Source organism: Bufo bufo, chromosome 1, assembly GCF_905171765.1.
Source record: "Bufo bufo chromosome 1, aBufBuf1.1, whole genome shotgun sequence".
Taxonomy (NCBI): Eukaryota; Metazoa; Chordata; class Amphibia; order Anura; family Bufonidae; genus Bufo; species Bufo bufo.
Window position 1 is genome coordinate 442,100,503 of NC_053389.1, and position 19,093 is coordinate 442,119,595.

Sequence of the window (19,093 nt, forward strand, 5' to 3'; positions counted from 1 at the left end):
AGCTCCATCACCAAACAAGGCAGTAGTACCACTGCCCCCAGCCTGCAAGCCACAGGTATATATCAAGCTTGCGGCTACACCCAGGACACACCTTAATCCCCACTAGCAAGAAGATTAACCCCAAGCTCACCAAACAGCAGGAAGGCACACCTTAAAGGGGAATTGCACGTGCAAACCAAAAACTACATGTTGCCACCAGCAACGAGTCTGCACGGCAAGCGCGTCACGGTCAAACAACAATATGACCGTGACAGTTTTCACTCACAGATATTATCGACTACTACCAGGGACATAGCTAGAACTGACTAAACCCCACAGCAAATTTTCGTATGCCCCCTCACTTCAATGACACACTCATACGTATACATAGATACTCTCATGCACGCACTCCCCACATACATGGACGGACTCATGCATGTGCTCACCATATATATGGACACACTCATGCACATGCTCACCACATACATGGATGCACTCATGCACACACTCACCACAAACAAGGACACACTCATACAAGCGCTCACCACATACATGGAAGCACTCATACATGCACTTATATATACATTCCATACATACATAGTTATACACCTATTTCTACACACAGACACTTACCTTTCCTGTAGTTACAGCTCTGATCAAAAGTTTAAGACCACTTGAAAAATGGCAAAAAATCATATTTTACATTGTTGGATCTTAACAAGGTTCCAAGTAGAGCTTCAACATGCAACAAGAAGAAATGAGAGTGAGACAAAACATTTTTTGAGCATTCAATTAATTAAAAATAACGATTAAACTGAAACAGGCTGTTTTTCAGCTGATCCAAATTTTAGGACCACATGCCCTTAAAAGGCCAAATCTGTGCAAAGATGTGTATTCATTGTCATTTTCTGTCAGGTAGTCACACGTTGTGATGGCAAAGGCAAAAAAACTCTCCCTTTTTGAACATGGTCGGGTTGTTGAACTGCATAAGCACGGTCTCTCACAGCACGCCATCGCTGCTGAGGTGGGACGCAGTAAGACAGTCATTTGGAATTTCTTAAATGATCCTGAGGGTTTTGGAACAAAAAAGTCAAGTGGAAGACCCAAAAAATTTAATCTGCACTGAGCCGGAAGATCCAATTGGCTGTCCGTCAAGACACTGGACGATCCTCGACCCAAATTAAGGCCCTTACTGGTGCTGACTGCAGCTTCATAACCATCAGACGGCATCTTAGACTGAAGGGCTTCAAAAACAAAAAACGTCTTCAAAGACCTCGTCTCCTTGAACGCCACAGAACTGCAAGAGAGCACCAAACATGGGACATTCAAAGGTGGAAGAAAGTTTTATTCTCTGATCAGAAAAAATTTAACCTTGATGGTCCTGATGGTTTCCAACGTTACTGGCATGACAAGCAGATCCTACCTGAGATGTTTTCTACGCGTCACAGTGGAGGGGGCGCCATAATGGTCTGGGGTGCTTTTTCCTTCAGTGGAACAATGGAGCTTCAGGAAGTGCAGGGGCATCAAACGGCCGCTGGCTATGTGCAGATGTTGCAGAGAGCATTCCTCATGACTGAGGGCCCTCGTCTGTGTGGTAACGACTGGGTTTTTCAACAGGACAACGCTACAGTACACAATGCCTGCAGGACAAGGGACTTCTTCCAGGAGAATAACATCATTTTTTTGGCCCATCCTGCGTGTTCCCCTGATCTAAATCCAATTGAGAACCTTTGGGGATGGCTGGCAAGGGAAGTTTACAAAAATGGACAACAGTTCCAGACAGTAGATGGCCTTCGTGCGGCTGTCTTCACCACTTGGAGAAATGTTCCCACTCACCTCATGGAAACGCTTGCGTCAAGCATGCTGAAACAAATTTTGGAAGTGATAAACAATAACAGCGGAGCTACTCATTACTGAGTTCATGTTTGGAAGGTGGATTTCTGATTTGGGGTGGTTTACGAGTTTTTCCTAAAAAACGTGGTCCTAAACTTTTGATCAGCTGAAAAGCCTGTTTCAGTTTATTCGTTGTTTTCATTAAATTGAATGCTCAAAAAATGTTTTGTCTCACTCCCATTTCTTCTTGTTTCATGTTGAAGCTCTACTTTTACAACAATGTAAAATATGATTTTTTGCCATTTTTCAAGTGGTCTTAAACTTTTGATCAGGACTGTAGTATCTGGTCCTCATAGGCAGCAAGGAGAAGTAGGTACCATCACCCCCCTGTGCCTTCCAGGGACAACAATGGAGGGGTATTCAGTAATCTACTACAGGGGGGTCAGAGAACAGGACATACGGAAGGGATGGGGGGGTAAGGCATTGCAAAGCTCTGTAATTCAGGAGCAGCCAGCCTGCTCTATCCTAGTTTCATGCTGGTGGGTGGGGCTTGATCCCATGAAGCCCTGCTATTGGCTGGCAGCAGATGTCATAGTATGCTGCTAGCCAATAGAAAATAAAAAACAGTACTGGCAAGTGGTGTCCATGTAACGTTCATGATTTTTTTGGGGGGGAACCATTGTAACAATGCCTATTCTTGTCCACAAAACAGTGCGGGGCTACGGAACAGACATACAGATGCAGAGAGCACACGCTGTGCAGTCCACATATTTTGCAGACCCATTAAATTGAATGGGTCCGCATTCTATCCGCAAAAAAGGGATCGGACACGGAAACAAAATACATTTGTGTGCATGAGCCTTAATTGAGAAGTTTATTTAGCGGCTATTTTTGCTTCTTTTAAACACTTTTTAAAATGTTATGTGTATTATTTATTATGTTTGCAATGTTCAAACAGAGAATTGTAAGGGTTAAAATGGTGTAATTGGAACTAGATCCAGTCCTGACAGTTGAAGCAGTATGTTATACCAACAGCTGATGGCACAGGCTCAATTTTTGAGCCTTCACCATCACAATGCTGTATATAGCAGAGCAGGATTTTTTTTTATATATATACTGTATATACAGTATACAGTGGATATAAAAAGTCTACAAAATGTTAATGTCAATGCTGCCACCACCATGCTTCACTGTGGGTATGGTGTTCTTTTGGTGATGTGCAGTGTTGTTTTTGCACCAAACATATCTTTTGGAATTATGGTCAAAAAGTTCAACCTTGGTTTCCTCAGACCATAACACCTTTTCCCACATGCTTTTGGGAGACTTCAGATGTGTTTTTGCAAAATGTAGCCTGGCTTGGATGTTTTTCTTCGTAAGAAAAGGCTTTCGTCTTACCACTCTACCCCATAGCCCAGACATATGAAGAATACGGGAGATTGTTGTCACATGTACCACACAGCCAGTACTTGCCAGATATTCCTGCAGCTCCTTTAAATGTTGCTGTAGGCCTCTTGGTAGCCTCCCAGACCAGTTTTCTTCTCATCTTTTCATCAATTTTGGAGGGACGTCCAGTTCTTGGTAATGTCACTGTTGTGCCATATTTTCTCCACTTAATGATGACGGGTCTTCACTGTGTTCCATGTCTAATGCCTTGGAAATTCTTTTGTACCCTTCTCCTGACTGATACCTTTTAACAATGGACCATGGCTGAGGTTAAGGATCACTCTCCCAGCCTGAGTCACCTTTCTCAGCTGGTTGACAAGCAAGCAGCCATCTCCAGAACTAAAGATCTCCAGGAAGAAACCACCATACCCTGCGAGCAGTCCTGTGAGTACTTATCCAAAGACCAGGAGAAGCCAAATACCTCCTTCAGCTAGTCAGGCCCACATCAAGCAGACTACAGACAGAGCAGAAGATAGATACCTGCCAGTTCTACTAGGCATATGATTAGAAGCAGAATACATATAGATTCCTGCCACATATTGCCAATACCTGCTGGGATAACAGACTATTGCTGTAACTGTATGGATTCAAGCTGCATCAAGTAAAGACAAGTTGGATTATATTTCCTGTCTGGATTGCATTCATTCCTCAATTACTCCTACAGACCACACTCAATTTATTGCATGTGAGCCAGGATCCAGGAGTCCAGCCGTACCAAGGTAGGAGACATCGTTGACACCATACCTACTACACAGAGACATTATCCCCCTCTGGCATTCCTCACCTGGTACGTGAGTTATAACATCTTAAAGGGCCCTGTTACAGTACCTGCGCAAGCTGCAATTGGCGTCACGAACTAAAAACTATTAATTTTGCGCCAGTGTGCATCTGTCCCAATCCGGCTTACTGCACTTTCACACTGGTGTTTCTGGGTCCGCTTGTGAGATCCATTTCAGGGCTCTCACAAGCGGCCCAAAACAGATCAGTTTAGCCCCAATGCATTTTGAATGGATAAGGATCCTTTCAGAATGCATCAGTTTGCTTACAATGTAAGTCAATGGGGACGGATCCGTTTTCACTGACACAATATGGTGCAATTGAAAACGGATCCGCCTCCCATTGACTTTCAATGTAAGTCAAAACGGATCCGTTTGCATTATCATGAACAAAAAAAAAAAAAAAATTTTTTTATTTTTTGTTCACGGTAATGCAACTGGATCCGTTCTGAGCGGATGCAAGCGTTTGCATTATAAGTGCGGATCCGTCTGTGCAGATACCAGACGGATCCGCACCTAACGCAGGTGTTTTCTTCCCTCTACCTAAAAGATTTCAGTTTGTTTTTCAATTGAGTTGTACAGTCATGGCCAAAAGTTTTGAGAATTACATAAATATTGGAAATTGGAAAAGTTGCTGCTTAAGTTTTTATAATAGCAATTTGCATATACTCCAGAATGTTATGAAGAGTGATCAGATGAATTGCATAGTCCTTCTTTGCCATGAAAATTAACTTAATCCCAAAAAAAACTTTCCACCTCATATCATTGCTGTCATTAAAGGACCTGCTGAGATCATTTCAGTAATCGTCTTGTTAACTCAGGTGAGAATGTTGACGAGCACAAGGCTAGAGATCATTATGTCAGGCTGATTGGCTTAAAATGGCAGACTTGACATGTTAAAAGGAGGGTGATGCTTGAAATCATTGTTCTTCCATTGTTAACCATGGTGACCTGCAAAGAAACGCGTGCAGCCATCATTGCGTTGCATAAAAATGGCTTCACAGGCAAGGATATTGTGGCTACTAAGATTGCACCTCAATCAACAATTTATAGGATCAAGAACTTCAAGGAAAGAGGTTCAATTCTTGTTAAGAAGGCTTCAGGGCGTCCAAGAAAGTCCAGCAAGCGCCAGGATCGTCTCCTAAAGAGGATTCAGCTGCGGGATAGGAGTGCCACCAGTGCAGAGCTTGCTCAGGAATGGCAGCAGGCAGGTGTGAGCGCATTTGTACGCACAGTGAGGCGAAGACTTTTGGAAGATGGCCTGGTGTCAAGAAGGGCAGCAAAGAAGCCACTTCTCTAAAAAAAAAAACATCAGGGACAGATTGATCTTCTGCAGAAAGTATGGTGAATGGACTGCTGAGGACTGGGGCAAAGTCATATTCTCCTGAAGCCTCTTTCCGATTGTTTGGGGCATCTGGAAAAAGGCTTGTCCGGAGAAGAAAAGGTGAGAGCTACCATCAGTCCTGTGTCATGCCAACAGTAAATAATCCTGAGACCATTCATGTGTGGGGTTGCTTCTCATCCAAGGGAGTGGGCTCACTCACAATTTTGCCCAAAAACACAGCCATGAATAAAGAATGGTACCAAAACACCCTCCAACAGCAACTTCTTCCAACAATCCAACAACAGTTTGGTGAAGAACAATGCATTTTCCAGCACGATGGAGCACCGTGCCATAGGGCAAAAGTGATAACTAAGTGGCTCGGGGACCAAAACGTTGACATTTTGGTTCCATAGCCTGGAAACTCCCCAGATCTTAATCCCATTGAGAACTTGTGGTCAATCCTCAAGAGGTGGGTGGACAAAAACCCACTAATTCTGACAAACTCCAAGAAGTGATTATGAAAGAATGGGTTGCTATCTGTCAGGAATTGGCCCAGAAGTTGATTGAGAGCATGCCCAGTCGAATTGCAGAGATCCTGAAAAAGAAGGGCCAACACTGCAAATACTGACTCTTTGCACAAATGTCATGTAATTGTTGATAAAAGCCTTTGAAACGTATGAAGTGCGTGTAATTATATTTTACTACATCACAGAAACAACTGAAACAAAGATCTAAAAGCAGTTTAGCAGCAAACTTTGTGAAAACTAATATATATATATATATATATATATATATATATATATATATATAGAGGAAAAAAAACCACTGGCAGCACCACCCTGAAAAAGTATGGATAATGGACGGGTGCAATATCCAAGTATGGTAAAAGGTGCTTACCCACTTATAAAAAGTAAAAAATCTGACTGCACTCCAAGCGTTTCTTCAAAGAAGTTTGTATTTAATCACCCATATGGTGGCAAAAGCAACGTTTTGGCTCAAGCATGAGCCTTTTTCAAGCCAAAAAAACTTCTTTGAAGAAACGCTTGGAGTGCAGTCCGATTTTTTACTTTATATATATATATATATATATATATATACATACACACACATACACTGCTCAAAAAAATAAAGGGAACACAGAAATAACACATCCTAGATCTGAATTAATTAAATATTCTTCTGAAATATTTTGTTAATTACATAGTTGAATGTGCTGACAACAAAATCACACAAAAATAAAAAAATGGAAATCAAATTTTTTTACCCATGGAGGTCTGGATTTGGAGTCACACTCAAAATTAAAGTGGAAAAACACACTACAGGCTGATCCAACTTTGATGTAATGTCCTTAAAACAAGTCAAAATGAGGCTCAGTAGTGTGTGTGGCCTCCAAGTGCCTGTATGACCTCCCTACAACGCCTGTGCATGCTCCTGATGAGGTGTCGGACGGTCTCCTGAGGGATCTCCTCCCAGACCTGGACTAAAGCATCTGCCAACTCCTGGACAGTCTGTGGTGCAACGTGACGTTGGTGGATAGAGCGAGACATGATGTCCCAGATGTGCTCAATTGGATTCAGGTCTGGGGAACGGGCGGGCCAGTCCATAGCATCAATGCCTTCGTCTTGCAGGAACTGCTGACACACTCCAGCCACATGAGGTCTAGCATTGTCTTGCATTAGGAGGAACCCAGGGCCAACCGCACCAGCATATGGTCTCACAAGGGGTCTGAGGATCTCATCTCGGTACCTAATGGCAGTCAGGCTACCTCTGGCAAGCATATGGAGGGCTGTGCGGCCCTCCAAAGAAATGCCACCCCACACCATTACTGACCCAATGCCAAACCGGTCATGCTGGAGGATGTTGCAGGCAGCAGAACGTTCTCCACGGCGTCTCCAGACTCTGTCACGTCTGTTACATGTGCTCAGTGTGAACCTGCTTTCATCTGTGAAGAGCACAGGGCGCCAGTGGCGAATTTGCCAATCTTGGTGTTCTCTGGCAAATGCCAAACGTCCTGCATGGTGTTGGGCTGTAAGCACAACCCCCACCTGTGGATGTCGGGCCCTCATATCACCCTCATGGAGTCTGTTTCTGACCGTTTGAGCAGACACATGCACATTTGTGGCCTGCTGGAGGTCATTTTGCAGGGCTCTGGCAGTGCTCCTCCTGTTCCTCCTTGCACAAAGGCGGAGGTAGCGGTCCCGCATGCTGTGTTGTTGCCCTCCTATGGCCTCCTCCACGTCTCCTGATGTACTGGCCTGTCTCCTGGTAGCGCTTCCATGCTCTGGACACTAGGCTGACAGACACAGCAAACCTTCTTGCCACAGCTCGCATTGATGTGCCATCCTGGATAAGCTGCACTACCTGAGCCACTTGTGTGGGTTGTAGACTCCGTCTCATGCTACCACTAGAGTGAAAGCACCGCCAGCATTCAAAAGTGACCAAAACATCAGCCAGGAAGCATAGGAACTGAGAAATGGTCTATGGTCACCACCTGCAGAACCACTCCTTTATTGGGGGTGTCTTGCTAATTGCCTATAATTTCCACCTGTTGTCTATCCCATTTGCACAACAGCATGCGAAATTAATTGTCACTCAGTGTTGCTTCATAAGTGGACAGTTTGATTTCACAGAAGTGTGATTGACTTGGAGTTACATTGTGTTGTTTAAGTGTTCCCTATATTTTTTTGAGCAGTGTATATATATATATATATATATATATATAGATAGAGAGAGAGAGAGAGAGAGATGCATTATGCTTTAAGTTCTCAGAGGGGATTCAGCCCATTTTTAAAATAGGGTATTTCTAATAGGGCAATGAGAGTCAGGGAATGGATCGTCCCTCAGAACTAGAAGCATACATGGGTGGGGTGCGTTGTATTTCTATGGGGGTGCTAGTTCTATGAGGGAAGGGTTGTATGTCTGTGGCAGAGATGCTGTGTGTCTTGCACTTATAGTAAGCTATTACTACTAGTGCAAGCCACACAGACCCTCCTCATATTCCTCTCTCAACATTGCAGCGCAGTCACTCACACAGATTCTGACTAGAGTTGAGCGAACACCTAGATGTTCGGGTTCGGGGAGTTCGGCCGAACTTAAAAAAAAAGTTCGGGTTCGGGACCCGAACTTGATCCAAACTTGGACCCGAACCCGAACCCCATTAAAGTCAATGGGAACCCGAAATTCACTTTATTATTTTCCGTTATAACATGGTTATAGTTTTTTCAGATCTGAATTTTCACGATCGTGAAAACTCAGATCTGACAGTATATTCTAACACAGAGGCGTTCCCATGGTGATGGGGAAGCTTCAAGTTAGAATATACTAAGAACTGTATACATAACTGCCCCCTGCTGCCTGGCAGCACCCGATCTCTTACAGGGGGCTGTGATCCGCACAATTAACCCCTCAGGTGCCGCACCAGAGGGGTTAATTGTGCGGATCTCAGCCCCCTGTAAGAGATCGTGTGCTGCCAGGCTGCAGGGGCCAGAACCCCCTCCCTCCCCAGTATTAAAATCATTGGTGGGCCCCCCCACCCCACCCCCTATTAAAATCAATGGTGGTTAGGGGGAGCCCACACTATTAAAATCATTGGTGTCCAGTGCGGCCTCCCCTCTCCCCCCCTAATTAAAATCATTGTTTGACAACCCCCCTCCCCCATCATTGGTGGCAGCGGAGCGGCAGTTCCGATCGGAGTCCCAGTTTAATCGCTGGGGCTCCGATCGGTTACCATGGCAGCCAGGACGCTACTGCAGTCCTGGCTGCCATGGTTACTTAGCACTTTTAGCAGCATTATACTTACGTGCGCTGTCTGTGGCTGGCCGGGCGCTCCTCCTACTGGTAAGTGACAGGTCTGTGCTATAAGCAATGCGCCGCACAGACCTTTCACTTACCAGTAGGAGGAGCGCCGGCCGGCCACAGACAGCGCATGTGGCTGCCATGGTAACCGATCGGAGCCCCAGCGATTAAACTGGGACTCCGATCGGAACTGCAGCTCCGCTGCCACCAATGATGGGGGGGGGGTTTGTTAACCAATGATTTTAATTAGGGGGGGGGAGAGGGGAGGCCGCACTAGCCACCAATGATTTTAATAGGGGGTGGGGGGGCTTCACTAGCCACCAATGATTTTAATAGGTGGTGGGGGGCCGCACTAGCCACAAATGATTTTAATAGGGTGGGGGGCCGCACTGGCCACCAATGATTTTAATACTGGTGAGGGAGGGAGGGGGGCCGCACTGGCCACCAATGATTTTAATACTGAGGAGGGAGGGGGACCTGGCACCTGAGGGGTTAATTGTGCGGATCACAGCCCCCTGTAAGAGATCAGGTGGTGCCAGGCAGCAGGGGGCCGTTATGTCCACAGTTCTCAATATATTCTAACTTGAAGCGTCCCCATTACTATGGGAACGCCTCTGTGTTAGAATATACTGTCGGATCTGAGTTTTCACGATCTAACTCAAATCCGATGGTATATTCTAATATAGAGGCGTTCCCATGGTGATGGGGACGCTTCAAGTTAAAATATACCATCGGATTGGAGAAAACTCCGATATTACCCGAACACCGAACCCAAACTTTTACTGAAATGTTCGGGTTCAGGTGCCGAACACCGTAAAGTTCGGAACGAACCCGAACTTTACAGTTCGGGTTCGCTCAACCCTAATGGCGACTGCTGCACTTTCATCTGCTGGTTGAATCTTTCCATGCTCTCCAGTCTCTCCTGCAGGTCACCAGGATTTAGGACCTCTTCTATGGGCTGAGGGCTCTCACATTCAGAGGTCGAACTACATTTTTTTCCAGAAGAGTAAAAATACTCCTCTTAACAATTTTGAGGAGTTTTATTAGCCTAGGAGGAGTATGAATTTTGTGGTAATTCACATATATAATGCAAAGGGCCCACATAACGTTATGAGGCTGATATTTCTGCAGGGAAACCATTGCTAATCTCCCATGCAGAAATAAATGTAGACAATTATTGTCATTTATCCAACATCATACACTAAACATAAGACCACTGCTGCCATACACAGCGCCCACCTGACTCTGCCAAACACAGTGCCCACCTGACCCTGCCATACACAGCACCCACCTGACGCTCCCATACACAGCACCCACCTGACGCTGCCATACACAGCGCCCACCTGACGCTGCCATACACAGCGCCCACCTGACGCTGCCATACACAGCACCCACCTGACGCTGCCATACACAGCACCCACCTGACACTGCCATACACAGTGCCCACCTGACCCTGCCATACACAGCACCCACCTGACACTGCCATACACAGCGCCCATCTGACGCTGCCATACACAGCGCCCACCTGACGCTGCCATACACAGTGCCCACCTGATGCTGAAATACACTGTGCCCACCTGACTCTGCTATAGACAGCGCCAACCTGACGATGCCATACAAAGCGCCTACCTGATGATTCCATACACAGCGCCCACCTGACACTGCCATACACAGGGCCTACCTGACACTGCCATACACAGCGCCCACCTGACTCTGCCATACACAGCGCCCACCTGACGCTGCCATACACAGCGCCCACCTGACGCTGCCATACACAGCGCCCACCTGACGCTGCCATACACTGCGCCCACCTGACGCTGCCATACACTGCGCCCACCTGACGCTGCCATACACTGCGCCCACCTGACGCTGCCATACACAGCTCCCAACAGACGCTGCCATACACAGTCCCCACCTGATGCTGCCATACACAGCACCCACATGACACTACTATCTACATATTACATACACAGCTCTACCACATGCCTGCTACACAGACAGTTTACAATATACACATTGACACACAGCTCTGCTACATGTCCATTACACAGATAGAACTACTGTGTGCACATTATATACAGAAAACTGTACAATAGACTGGTTACACTGACATAGCCCTGCTTTATACACACGTTCCATACATAAAGTACCTCTGCATTCTCCACCAGCACAGTCCTACACTGAGCCTGTGTTCCCCTAACTCCTCCCACACACATGGCTGATCACATGACTGTGACATCACCACAGGTCCTGTAACAACAATGTAATGTTTAGTCCACACTCTGGAGCTGCTTGTGAGAGAGAGATGTCCGTGAGGGGCGGGACTTCTTGGGAGAGGGGCTGGGCTTAATGTGTGTGCCAAAACTGGCAGCTTCTGATAAAGCCCTCCTGAATAGAAAAAGACCATGCGTAAAAATACGCACTAGTCTTTTTCCAGGGAGTAAAATGGCCTGAACAGGCGTCTATGACGCTGGTACAGACGTTATTGCGACCTCTGCTCACATTGCTCTCATTACAAAGGCGCTGGACTATAATACTTCACACCGATAGAGCAGAGAGCAGAGGTCAGGTGTCAGCTGGCCAATAAGACGCTCTGTAATGTTGTAGACACCGGGAGACCATTGGACCCGGACGCTGACAGAAAACAAAGCTTTAAAGACAGCAGTGTCACTGGTTCAGAGTTATCATATATGGACTAGGCCCCGTAGATTTACCATCTTAAAGGTCGTCGGAGACACCACTAAAGTACTTCTGAATACTGGACCCCGGCAATTAATCAGTACCACACACGGCAATACAGACACATCTTTCTGCATGTTACAACTCATAAAGCCTACCATAACCAGGTGGCTGCTACTACATGGAGATATCAGGTATAACACCCTCATCCGTGATACGCAAGTAGACAAATATTTATCAATGTCATTACTACCAATTGAAATATCATTTAGATACTAAGGCACTATTGATACCTCTGTTTCTGAATGCAATTTGGTCCCCTGATGAATCCAAGTACAGTAAGGGTGAAACGCAACGGGACAATGGTGTCATCAACTTAGATGGCATCATAATTAGAGTTGAGCGAACCCGAACTGTAAAGTTCGGGTTCGTTCCGAACTTTAGGGTTTTCGGCACCCTGACCCGAACCCGAACATTTATGTAAAAGTTCGGGTTCTGTGTTCGGCGATTTTTATGGCGCTTTTTGAAAGGCTGTAACAAGCGTCGTACTACTTGCCCCAAAAGGCAATCACAGCCATGCCTACTATTGGCATGGCTGTGATTGGCCAACTGCAGCATGTGACCCAGCCTCTATTTAAGCTGGAGTCACGTAGCGCTGCCCGTCACTCTGCTCGGATTAGTGTAGGGATAGGCTGCAGCTGCTGTGAGGGAGAGATCAGGGAGAAATCTTATCAAGAACTGGTTTATGTACTCAGCGATCTACAGAAAAAGTGTGTTGTGGGTGCAGTGCACAATTTTTTTAAGCCTGCCCTAAACTACTGCTGAAATCAAACTTTTTTTTTCTTCAGTTAGTCAATATCAATGCATGATTGGCAGCCATTTTATGCAACGATAGTGCACCAGTATAGGCTATCTGCAAGTCCAGAAATACAGCTTTGGCATACTGGGGTGAAAAAACCCTCTAATATACTGCACATCTGGGATTAGACAAGCATAAGTGACTGTCACATTTAGGACAGAAATACAGCTTTTTGGTTAGGGTGAAAAAACCCTTTAATATACTGCACATCTGGGATTACACGTGCATAAGTGACTGTCACATTTAGGCCATAAATACGACTTTGGCATACTGGGGTGAAAAAAGCCTCTCATATACTGCACATCTGGGATTACACGTGCATAAGTCACTGTCACATTTAGGACAGAAATACAGCTTTTTGGTTAGGGTGAAAAAAGCCTCTAATATACTGCACATCTGGGATTACACGTGCATAAGTCACTGTCACATTTAGGACAGAAATACAGCTTTTTGGTTAGGGTGAAAAAAGCCTCTAATATACTGCACATCTGGGATTACACGTGCATAAGTCACTGTCACATTTAGGACAGAAATACAGCTTTTTGGTTAGGGTGAAAAAACCCTCAAATATACTGCACATCTGGGATTACACGTGCATAAGTGACAGTCACATTTAGGCCATAAATACGACTTTGGCATACTGGGGTGAAAAAAGCCTCTGATATACTGCACATCTGGGATTACACGTGTATAAGTGACTGTCACATTTAGGACAGAAATACAGCTTTTTGGTTAGGGTGAAAAAACCCTCTAATATACTGCACATCTGGGATTAGACAAGCATAAGTGACTGTCACATTTAGGACAGAAATACGGCTTTTTGGTTACTGGGGTAAAAAAAGCCTCTAATATATTGCACATCTGGGATTACACGTGCATAAGTGACTGTCACATTTAGGCCATAAATACAACTTTGGCATACTGGGGTGAAAAAAGCCTCTGATATACTGCAAATCTGGGATAAGACGTGCATAAGTGAGTTTCACATTTAGGCCACAAATACCGCTGTCGTATAGAGTAAAAAATAAAAAATAGAGTGCAATACCCTACATAAGGGTTTATATTGGCGGTTAATTATTTTTAACATACTTAACCACTTTTTACTTTGCTTTGTGAACGCTAACTATGAGGCAAGGTCATGATGGTGTTGGTGGAGCCTCTAGTGCAGGGAGAGGACGTGGCCGTTCTGCCACAGCTACACGTCCTACTGAACCTACTACCTCAGGTCCCAGTAGCCGCCAGAATCTACAGCGATATTTGGTCGGGCCTAATGCCGTTCTAAGGATGGTAAGGCCTGAGCAAGTACAGGCGCTAGTCAATTGGGTGGCCCACAGTGGATCCAGCACGTTCACATTATCTCCCACCCAGTCTTCTGCAGAAAGTGCACAGGTGGCACCTGAAACCCTTGCCCATCAGTCTGTCACATCACCCCCGTGCATATTGGGGAACCTGTCTGAGCCTCAAGTCATGCAGCAGTCTCTTATGCTGTTTGAAGACTCTGCTGGCAGGGTTTCCCAAGGGCATCCACCTAGCCCTTCCCGAGGGGTGGAAGACATAGAATGCACTGACGCACAACCACTTATGTTTCCTGATGAGGATATGGTAATACCACCTCAGCACGTCTCTGATGATGACGAAACACAGGTGCCAACTGCTGCGTCTTTCTGCAGTGTGCAGACCGAAAAGGAGGTCAGGGAGGAAGACTGGGTGGAAGACGATGCAGGGGACGATGAGGTCCTAGACCCCACATGGAATGAAGGTCGTGCCACTGACTTTCAGAGTTCGGAGGAAGAGGCAGTGGTGAGACCGAGCCAACAGCGTAGCAAAAGCGGGAGCAGGGTGCAAAAGCAGAGCAGCCGTCACCAAAACATTTCGCCTGCTACTGGCCACCGTCAACAGGGACCGAGCACACCAAAGGCAGCTTCAAGGAGTTCCCTGGCATGGCACTTCTTCACACAATGTGCTGATGACAAGACCCGAGTGGTTTGCACGCTGTGCCATCAGAGCCTGAAGCGAGGCATTAACGTTCTGAACCTTAGCACAACCTGCATGACCAGGCATCTACATGCGAGACACGGGCTGCAGTGGAGTAAGCACCTTCAAAACCAAGAAAGGGCTCAGGCCCCTCCTTCTCCCTCTTCTGCTGCTGCCTCGGCCTCTTCCTCCGCCTCTGGAGGAACGTTGGCACCTGCCACCCAGCAACCAGAGGATGTGCCACCAACAACACCACCTCCGTCACCAAGCATCTCAACCATGTCACACGGAAGCGTTCAGCTCTCCATCTCACAAACATTTGAGAGAAAGCGTAAATTCCCACCTAGCCACCCTCGATACCTGGCCCTGAATGCCAGTATTTCTAAACTGCTGGCCTTTGAAATGCTGTCATTCAGGCTGGTGGAGACGGACAGCTTCAAACAGCTCATGTCGCTTGCTTTCCCACAGTACGTCGTTCGCAGCCGCCACAACTTCTCCAGGAGAGCCGTGCCCTCCCTGCACAACCAAGTATCGGATAAAATCAAGTGTGCACTGCGCAATGCCATCTGTGGCAAGGTCCACCTAATCACAGATACGTGGACCAGTAAGCACGGGCAGGGAAGCTATATCTCCCTAACTGCACATTGGGTAAATGTAGTGGCGGCTGGGCCCCAGGCGGAGAGCTGTTTGGCGCACGTTCTTCCGCCGCCAAGGATCGCAGTGCATCATTCTTCGCCTCCTGTTGCCTCCTCTTGCGACTCGGCTTCCTCCTCCTCTTCTACCACCTCCTCATCCAGTCAGCGACAGACCTTCACCACCAACTTCAGCACAGCCAGGGGTAAACATCAGCAGGCCGTTCTGAAACTGATGTGTTTGGGGGACAGGCCCCACACCGCGCAGGAGTTGTGGCGGGGTATAGAACAACAGACCGACGAGTGTTTGCTGCCAGTGAGCCTCAAGCCCGGCCTGGTGGTGTGCGATAATGGGCAAAATCTCGTTGCAGCTCTGGGACTAGCCGGTTTGACGCACATCCCTTGCTTGGCGCATGTGCTGAATTTGGTGGTGCAGAAATTCATTCACAACTACCCCGACATGTCAGAGCTGCTGCATAAAGTGCGGGCCGTCTGTGCGCTTCCGGCGTTCTCATCCTGCCGCCGCTTGGCTGTCTGCTCTACAGCGTAACTTCGGCCTTCCCGCTCACCGCCTCATATGCGACGTGCCCACCAGGTGGAACTCCACCTTGCACATGCTGGAGAGACTGTGCGAGCAGCAGCAGGCCATAGTGGAGTTTCAGCTGCAGCACGCACGGGTGGGTCGCACTGCGGAACAGCACCACTTCACCACCAATGACTGGGCCTCCATGCGAGACCTGTGTGCCCTGTTGCGCTGTTTCGAGTACTCCACCAACATGGCCAGTGGCGATGACGCTATTATCAGCGTTACAATACCACTTCTATGTCTCCTTGAGAAAACACTTAGGGCGATGATGGAAGAGGATGTGGCCCAGGACGAGGAGGAGGAAGAGGGGTCATCTCTAACACTTTCAGGCCAGTCTTTTAGAAGTGGCTCAGAAAGAGGATTTTTGCAACAGCAGAGGCCAGGTACAAATTTGGCCAGCCAGGGCCCACTACTGGAGGACGAGGAGGATGGGGATGAAGCATGTTCACAGCGGGGTGGCATCCAACGCAGCTCGGGCCCATCACTGGTGCGTGGCTGGGGGGATATTGAGGACGCAGACGATACACCTCCCACAGAGGACAGCTTGTCCTTACCTCTGGGCAGCCTGGCACACATGAGCGACTACATGCTGCAGTGCCTGCGCAACGACTGCAGAATTGCCCACATTTTAACGTGTGCTGACTACTGGGTGGCCACCGTGCTGGATCCCCGTTACAAAGACAATGTGCCGTCCTTAATTCCCTCACTGGAGCGTGATCGGAAGATGCGCGACTACAGGCACACGCTGGTAGACGCGCTCCTGAGAGCATTCCCGACTGACGCCGGGGGACAAGTGGAAGCACAAGGCGAAGGCAGGGGAGGAGGAAGAGGTCGCCAACGCAGCTGTGTCAGCGCCAGCACCTCAGAAGGCAGGGTTATAATGGCTGACATGTGGAAAAGCTTTGTCACCTTGCCGCAACAACCGGCCCCAACTGCTGATATGGAGCGTGTTAGCAGGAGGCAGCATTTGAACTGTGCACACGACTACACGTACTGACTGATGGTTCTGCCCCATTCAACTTCTGGGTCTCCAAATTGTCCACATGGCCAGAGCTTGCCCTGTATGCCTTGGAGGTGCTGGCCTGCCCAGCAGCCAGTGTACTCTCTGAACGTGTATTTAGCACGGCAGGAGGCGTCATTACAGACAGACACAGCCGCCTGTCCACAGCCAACGTGGACAAGCTCACGTTCATTAAAATGAACCCGGCTTGGATCCCACAAGACTTGTCTGTACCTTGTGCAGAATAGACATTTATACCACCATCAAACATTCATTCTTGTACTCAAGTCAAGTGCAATGATTCTTTTTTTATTTTTTTTTATTTGTCCCAATATTTTGAGGGCTACCTACCCCAATAAAAAAAATATATATATTGTTGGCTACCTGTTCCTCCTCCATTGCTGCCTCCACCTACAACACCACATTCACCGCTTCCTCAACCTCCGACTCCATATCCACCTCCTTCTCTGAGTTGCAGGTTAATAATTTGCCATTTTTAGTTATTTTATTTCATTTTAAGTTATTTCCCTATCCACATTTGTTCGCAGAGTAGTTGCCATGCTCTTAAGCACATTTTACTGCCTTTTACATCCCTCTAGCCTTTTCAAGGACTATTTTAGAGCCATTTTAATTCAAAAAAGTGCCAATTTTAGTACCCTAAATTGAAAAAAATCTTATTTTCAATTGTCAGGTGCCATTTCACCATTTTTGGCGTATACAAACCCCTGCTGTGCCTGGGTGATAGGGGCCTAAATCTCTCAAAATTCTCTGTTGTATTGCTGGGTGACATGAACCCCCTTTTGCCGTGAATGAACCCCTGCTGTGCCTGGGTCACTGGGGCCTAAATCTCTCAAAATCCTCTGTTCTATTGCTGGGTGACATGAACCTCCTTTTGCCGTGAATGAACCCCTGCTCTGCATTGCTGACAGGGGCCTAAATCTCTCAAAATCCTCTGTTCTTTTGCTGGGTGACATGATCCCCCTTTTGCCGTGAATGAACCCTTGATGTGCCTGGGTGACAGGGGCATAAATCTCAAAATCCTCTGTTCTATTGCTGGGTGACATGATCCCCTTTTGCCATGAATGAACCCTTGCTGTGCCTGGGTGACAGGGGCATAAATCTCTCAAAATCCTCTGTTCTATTGCTGGGTGACATGAACCCCCTTTTGTCGTGAATGAACCCCTGCTGTGCCTGGGTGACAGGGGCCTAAATCTCTAAAATGCCCTGTTCTATTGCTGGGTGACATGAACCCCCTTTTGCCGTGAATGAACCCCTGCTGTGCCTGGGTGACAGGGGCCTAAATCTCTCAAAATCCTCTGTTCTATTGCTGGGTGACATGATCCCCCTTTTGCCGTGATTGAACCCCTGCTGTGCCTGGGTGACAGGGGCCTAAATCTCTCAAAATCCTCTGTTCTATTGCTGGGTGACATGAACCTCCTTTTGCCGTGAATGAACCCCTGCTCTGCATTGCTGACAGGGGCCTAAATCTCTCAAAATTCTCTGTTGTATTGCTGGGTGACATGAACCCCCTTTTGCCGTGAATGAACCCCTGCTGTGCCTGGGTGACAGGGGCCTAAATCTCTCAAAATGCCCTGTTCTATTGCTGGGTGACATGAACCCCCTTTTGCCGTGAATGAACCCCTGCTGTGCCTGGGTGACAGGGGCCTAAATCTCTCAAAATACCCTGTTCTATTGCTGGGTGACATGATCCCCCTTTTGCCGTGAATGAACCCCTGCTGTGCCTGGGTGACAGGGGCCTAAATCTCTCAAAATCCTCTGTTCTATTGCTGGGTGACATGAACCTCCTTTTGCCGTGAATGAACCCCTGCTCTGCATTGCTGACAGGGGCCTAAATCTCTCAAAATTCTCTGTTGTATTGCTGGGTGACATGAACCCCCTTTTGCCGTGAATGAACCCCTGCTGTGCCTGGGTGACAGGGGCCTAAATCTCTCAAAATCCTCTGTTCTATTGCTGGGTGACATGAACCCCCTTTTGCCGTGAATGAACCCCTGCTGTGCCTGGGTGACAGGGGCCTAAATCTCTCAAAATCCCCTGTTCTATTGCTGGGTGACATGAACCCCCTTTTGCAGTGAATGAACCCCTGCTGTGCCTGGGTGACTGGGGCCTAAATCTCTCAAAATCCTCTGTTCTATTGCTAGGTGACATGAACCCCCTTTTGCCGTGAATGAACCCTTGCTGTGCCTGGGTGACAG